The sequence below is a fragment of the Leptopilina heterotoma genome, unplaced genomic scaffold (genome assembly GCF_015476425.1).
Source record: "Leptopilina heterotoma isolate Lh14 unplaced genomic scaffold, ASM1547642v1 Lhet_267, whole genome shotgun sequence".
Classification (NCBI taxonomy): Eukaryota; Metazoa; Arthropoda; class Insecta; order Hymenoptera; family Figitidae; genus Leptopilina; species Leptopilina heterotoma.
The window spans coordinates 1,467,925-1,475,312 of NW_025110976.1; the positions used below are offsets into that span (position 1 = coordinate 1,467,925).

Here is a 7,388-nt window from a genome sequence, read left to right on the forward strand (position 1 = left end):
TGGACTCGAATAAAATCGACTGTGTGACAGGAGAAATGGAGATGATCAGATTGGATTATGAACCACCTATCTTGAACACGGCTGTGCATGATGAGAAATTCCTTAATTGGAACAACCCTGGTATTCGAATAGAAACACAATATAGACCAAATGATCAGCCTCCATACATTGTTCTCATGGAGAGTCGCATATTGGAGAATAATGTAGGCAAATTGAACCCAATAGCTATTGCGGATAAAATTGATGGAGAAATCCAAGGCGAACGCCTCATACAAAGGAGTGGTCAAAATCAAATGAAAATAATTTGCGAAAATATAAAAGATGCTAATCAACTAATCCAATCAAAGGCACTTATGGCTGCGAGATTTAGGATGTATATACCGAACTCGAGACTCACGAAACGCGGTGTTATTAAAGATATTGATCCTACAATTCCAATTTCAGGTTTAGTTAATAGAATATCTCCTGAAAATCTAACAAACATCATTAATATAAAGCGAAGAGTCAATTATGAAAAATTGATTCTGGACACTGTGGAAATTACTTTCTCGGGACAGGAGTTACCCAGAAGCATTCTAATTAATTCTTTCGATTCGGAAGTTTACCCTATAACTCCTAAACCCATAAGATGTTTCTTCTGCCAAAGATACCGACATACAATGTCACAATGTCGGTCCTCCTTTCCAACATGCGAGATGTGTTCCGATTGTCACGAAAAAAAAGACTGCAAGAATAAACTACAAACAAAATGCAGAAACTGTTTGGGAAGACATCCGGCTTCATCTTCTTCCTGTCCAGTTTACATCAAAGAGATGGAAATACGAGAGATCAGAGTAAAGTACGACTGTGGTTACAGAGAGGCTGAACTTAGGCAAAGTGAGAGACGCAATGAGAGACAAAGAGGACCGCCTAATGTAAATACTCGCCAAACTGCAGGCCCATCTACATCTACATCTCCATCCTACAGAGATTATAATAAATTGGACAAAGGAACTAGAAAATCTACAAATCTTAGAGAGGAACCAGATAAGGATGGTATTCATCAGGATAACAATGATTTCCCATACAAATTGCAGGAACCACCAAAAGAAACAGATGAAACTGCTCTTATTGACAACGCTTCGGAACTTTCTGAATATTCGGACCCTGAACTCAATGAAATGAGTGAATCCAGCAATAGAACCATTATACAAAAAAATAATCCCAATGTAGATATGGAATTATATTTCAAACAAACTGCTGCGGCAGTTAATAGCATCACGAACAATGAAGTCTCTGAAGCTGACAACTCAACTCAAGCTAGAGTCGGAATGGAAATAGATGATCCTGACTCGGTCAATAGTGATAGGAATTTCTCGCAAATGGAAAGATTTGATTATTTGAACAAGAATAAAATTAAACACCTTGATTATGAACAATTACAATCCCTCATGCAGGACTCCGGGAAAGTTGTAACCAGTTCCCCTAAAAATCCAATTAAAGTAGTTAAACGTTTAAGACAGAGTTCCCTTTAATAAATATAATTTAGCAAGATACAGGTCAAAGTTGGCTCGAATTAATTAAGCAGGCCGATCTGTAAATTAACTACAGGATGAAGGAATTAATAAATTTCAAATTTATCCTTTGTTATAAAATTAAAATTATGAAATTAAATCTATACTTCTCTCGAATCATTGATAGAAATAATACTCAATATTCATTAAATAAGGGAAAGAAGAGGAATTTTGAATTTTATTTTGCTTTTGTTTTTTTGTTTGTTTTTTATATTTTTATACTTCATTTGATCATTACTTTAATAAAGAATCTAAGTCAAATTTTGCCCGAAATTAATTAAGCAGGCCGACTTTAATTAGAATGTTAATAGTGAATATTGAATAAAAGGCTCAAATTAAATATTTGAAAGATGAGCCTTAATGTATATATTTATAGGTTAATCTAGCAATAAGGTGGGAGTTTGTTTTACTTTACTCTTACTATGCAAAAAGATAATCTCAAAATTATTAATTGGAATGCAAGAAGCATCCTTTCGAAAAAAACAGAATTAGAGTTGATCATTCATCAATTTCAACCTGATATAATATGTCTCACTGAGACATGGCTGGAACCTACACAAAGATTTAATCTACATAATTTTCATATCCATAGGAAGGACAGAACTCAGGGAAGAGGAGGTGGTGTTGCCATCCTGGCAAATTCAAACTTGAGAACATCTCCGTTGGAACTTAAGCTAACAATGGATGAGTCTAACGACATGTACCCATCAGACTATTTTGGACTAATCATACACACGTCGATCGGACCAATAGAGATTATAGTCATTTACGCTCCACATAATTCAGATCCAGAAGTGGAAACATGGGTGAAATTACTTAGTCCAACTAGTCCAAATGGACACAGAATCGTTTGTGGAGACTTCAATGCACACTCTCCCTTCTGGGGATCTTATTCCACAAACAACAGAGGAAATAAGCTTACGTTAGCTATGGAAGAATGTAATTTTATACCACTGAATGACTATATGGAAACCTATATTCCACGTCTGGGAGAAGTAGGAAGTAATTTGGATCTGATTCTATGCTCTCCATCTCTTGTACCTGTCTCCATGTTTAATATGGGACAAGATTCATATCAGTCTGATCACATTCCTGTAATAGTCAAAATCTTCACCAAGCCAGCTATGAATGCATCAAAATCTCATAGATTGAACACAAGCAATGTTGATTGGACAACCTTTCGAGAAAAGATTGATATAGAGATTAACTCTATAGAATCGGATATAATAGATCAATCCCCGGTTAAACTATATCAAGATACAATAAATATGGTGCAAAAATCTCTGATGGACTGTGGTGCTCATCATCCAGGACAAATCAAAGGAAAAAGGAAAACACAACCGTTATGGTGGAACCAAGACTGCATCCGACTGATAGAACTGAGAAGGAAAGCATTACAAATGTATCTCAAAAACCAAACTAGAGAAGAATTAAGGAAATTTAAATGTATAAGTAATAAAGTTAAAAGGGAACTTAAACAAATTAAAACTAAATCATATCGCGAATTTTGCAGTAAGCTAGACTTTTCCGAGAATATGACTAAAATTTGGAAGACGATTAAATCGATGTCATCAAGAGCCCAACCACCAGGGACTGGATTGTTTACTGATTGCAACTCACCAGAACATATTGCTCTTCAGAAGAATCTGGTAAGAGAGGATATCTTACCAGCGACTTTTGAACCACTAATTGATATAGATGATCAACATCCTTTGAACGCGCCTTTCTCTTACAAGGAATTCCAAAATGCTTTGAATTCTTCCAATGTTAAATCCGCTCCTGGACTTGATTCTATAACATATGGAACTATTAAACAGTTCCCTGCGACTCTCAAAAATAAGTTACTGGAAATTTATAATAATATGTTTCAATCTGGCAGATACCCTGAGGAATGGAGAGACACACTCGTTAAATTTCTTCCAAAGGGAAACGGAGGTTACAGACCTATCTCTTTGACTTCGTGCTTATCAAAGCTGTTTGAGAGAATGGTGCAGAGGCGACTTGAATATCTTTCTGAAGTGGACCATTGGCTTCCATCCTTTCAGTATGGATTCCGAAGGGGTAGGTCCTCTTCTGATGCGGTTGCTTCCTTTGTTGCTGAAATATACTGTGCCATGAGCCAAAAGGGCCATTTGGCGGCAGTGGCTCTCGATATAAAAGGGGCATTCAATGCGATAAAACCAGCCAAGATTTTGGAACATTTGGTTCACCTTAATACCCCTGGACACTTGGTCAATTTCGTCAGGTTTCTTATTCTCAAAAGATATCTACATTTTAACCTCAATAAGAATGAAGCTAGGACCTGTGGTATAGGTGTTCCACAGGGCGGTGTTCTCTCACCTCTCTTGTTTAGTCTTGCCCTAAGAGATATCAGAAGCTGCTTGCCTGATAAGGTATTTATAATCATGTATGCAGATGACATATTGCTATATGTTAGGGGGAATGATTTGCAGGAATCTAAGGATCTATTACAAAAATCGCTTCGAAGGATAGAGGTATGGCTTTTGGAGTATGGGTTAGAAATTTCAATACCTAAAACCCAATTTGCTATTTTTACTAAGCAAACCAAGATCAACAGAGAAGTTCATTGGTTGGACTTTAAGGAACAAAGATTGATCTCTGTTCAGGAGTTCAAATATCTTGGGATTCTGTTGGATCCAAAACTGCTGTGGCATGCCCACATTAAGGCAGTTGTGGTCAAATGTAGCAGAGCTCTGAATGTGGTAAAGTTTCTGGCTGGTACTACTTGGGGTGTTCCTTCGTCAGTTCTTCTTACAGTGTGTAAGAATTTATTTGATACGGGGTTAAATTGGTGTCTTCCTTTTATTTTAAAAGCTAGTAACACACATCTGATCAAGTTGGATAGAACTATGTATGCTGCAATTCGAGTTGCTCTGGGTTTCATGAGAACAACTCCTATTATGATATTATTATCCGAATCGGGCTTAACCCATCCTGATCTCAGGAGAGCTCAATTGGCTCATTCGTACATGATCCGTATTGCTCAGTGGGCTGAAAATCCAACAAATGCAAGTTTAAAACAGGCGAGGGATGTCATTGAGCATGCTAAAGACTCAAATATGGACAAAATGGGGCTTATGTTTGTATACAATAATTGTCTGGGTCTCTCGGAAATGATTCACTCATCCAACCTACCCTCATACTATGATCTTACTTGGAACCAAATTAATTTTGATCCTACTCTCGACACCCACATTGGTCATGAACTTCGACATTCCTCGGACCCAGAGGTACGTTTTCGAGAGTTTATTGATGAGAAGTATCCTACGAACACTCTTATCTATACTGATGCATCAATTAATCCTACGGTGGACAAATGCTCTATATCCTTTTATATACCTTACTGGGAAGTTAAATATGGATCTAGGATATCGGGACTACATTCCATCCATTCACTCGAATTAATGGCCATTAAATCAGCCATAGAATATTCTATTAGAAGGAAAATTGAAAATGTATTGATAATTTCGGACTCATTAGGAGCTATTCAGGATTTGGGAAGGGGTGTTTTCGGAAATTTCAAAATAACACCTTTGATTCAAGACATTTACATCCTTTTCGACAAATATATTGCATTAAATCTGGGAAGAATTGGGTTTTTATGGATCCCGGCTCATATCGGTATTCGGGGAAATGAAATCGCGGACGAACTTGCGAAAACGTCTTTGCAGCTCCAAATATCGAAAAGCGTTTATACAGAACCGGGAGATTTACAAAAAATCATTAAAAAAGATCATCAAGATTGGAGTACTCTGTGCTGGCCCTATGGCAGCACGGCTAACTCCACAAATCTTTACTATCAAATGGTTAATGTTAAAACCAAAAGACCCTGGTTTGAGGGGATCAATATTAATCGAAGGTCAATCAACAGGGTTAACCGTCTCAGATCGGGACATATTCTCTGTACAGAACATCTTGCAAGGTTTTCGTGGAATAGAATCCTTTCTTGTCTATGTGGCAGGGCTGAAAGGAGTCTTGAACACCTGCTCTTAAGCTGTCCGCTTCTGTCCTCCGGTAGATCTAGATTCTTAAGATTTCTTTATAACAAATATCCACAAGCTGGAAGTCCTTTGAATGCTTTGAACCAGCTTGTTTTTGATACGCAGATTTCCAACCTTATTGAAATTGATAAATTTTTCAAGCAGGTAGATATTGTCATATAATTTTAATAGGTTCTATATGCAGACGTATTTGAGTACTTATTTAAAATTTGCATATTTGATTTAAGTTGATTTAAAGTTATTTATTTTATTGCTGATTAAATTGGTACGGTACGTTACTTATTGTTTTCTGTAAATAAGAGATCATTTATTGCTTTCAATTAGAACTATTCCCTAATATTTCCATTATCCCAAACATATGCATCATATCAATATATTAGCTGAGGTATTTTTGCTTCCGCTCACATTCAAACAACTGCATGCGCACACCGCGCACGCCTATCATTCATAACCACGAACGCCAATTCACAGCGTAATGCAAGAATAAAGGTGCTATCAAATAATGCAAATAAACTGGACAAACTCATCTTTACTTTACTAGTTAACAACATGATCTATATCTAATCTCCGAGACTGTGAACTACACATAAGTGTTCGAAATACAAATTGAAATGGCTATTTGACCTGTAGGGGCACAAGGCCAACAACCAAAACCAACCAACCAAACCAACCAAATTGTATCACTGTCCTTTGTAATGATGAGCACATGTGTTATTTATTTTGTTTATTATTTTTATGTTTATTTATCAATTTGGAATGTTCTGTTGGATTTTTATTTGTTATAAAATGAAGGAAGTCTCGATGGTTCTTGTTTAAACAAGAATCCAGTAAATCCGAACAAATTTTATTCCATTTTTTGACAGGTCTCGACTTTGAGGTTATGTTGGCCTTTAAAAACTTTTCGAATTTAAATTTTTTAAAAGTTTTATAAATTTGTATCATTGAACAATGTGGTAGGTCTATTCCACACACAATGTTGCTATTGATTTCATATTTTCTATTTACTCAACTTTTTTATATTTTTTCTGTAGTCCTGATGAGCTGTGTTCACAGTGAAAATGCATTCGATGAAATAAAGTAATAATTGCTGATTTTTAACAACTTTCTCAAATCTTTTGGACCCAAGGCCACAATATAAACAATTTTATTTGATTAAATTTTTTGTAAATAATTGAATTTATGAAAAGAATTTTATGACCTGGAGAAAATAGTGGTTTCGTAAATTACACTGGTCGACACTAAAAATGATTCAAAGATCGGACAAGGATATTCTTATAGGATTTTCATCGCTGAACACGAATCTGACCTTCAAAAGTGCCCATCACGTCGAGATTTTGAGAAAAATGGACTCAAAGTCTCAAAAAACCCTGTTTTTGGCCTTTTTTTATCACGTGGAGAGAATGATGCCGAGGTGCTAGAAATCTCTAATTAGTCTTAAATTAAAGCTTGAACTGTCAACTATAAGAATCAAATCAAAAAAGCTCTGAATCAATCAAAAATTCTCATATAGCACAACTTTTTCATGTGCGCGCGCACTCTACTTACACTCATAGAGCGGTACACAATGGCACACTTACTTATTCATTTTATTTGCGCTATTTATTGTTATTTATCATTTTTGGTGTCGCTGAACGTTGCTGATTGAATGTAAGGTCGTTATTAAAAAATTATTATTAAGTTATTATTATTAAATTTTATGTCCGCCATTTTGAAACCGCCATTTTGAATTTTTTAATAACGACCTTACATTCAATCAGCAACGTTCAGCGACCCCAAAAATGATAAATAACAATAAATAGCGTAAATAAAATGA

General features: G+C 35.8%; 1 long non-coding RNA gene across 1 annotated transcript; it reads left to right on the plus strand.

Moving 5' to 3' along the window:
• Positions 1-6,466: 6,466 nt before the first annotated feature.
• On the plus strand, positions 6,467-6,727 carry LOC122503673. Its single transcript, XR_006301769.1, has 2 exons — positions 6,467-6,528; positions 6,607-6,727. It is a non-coding gene; the product is annotated as an uncharacterized LOC122503673 (long non-coding RNA).
• Positions 6,728-7,388: the final 661 nt, after the last annotated feature.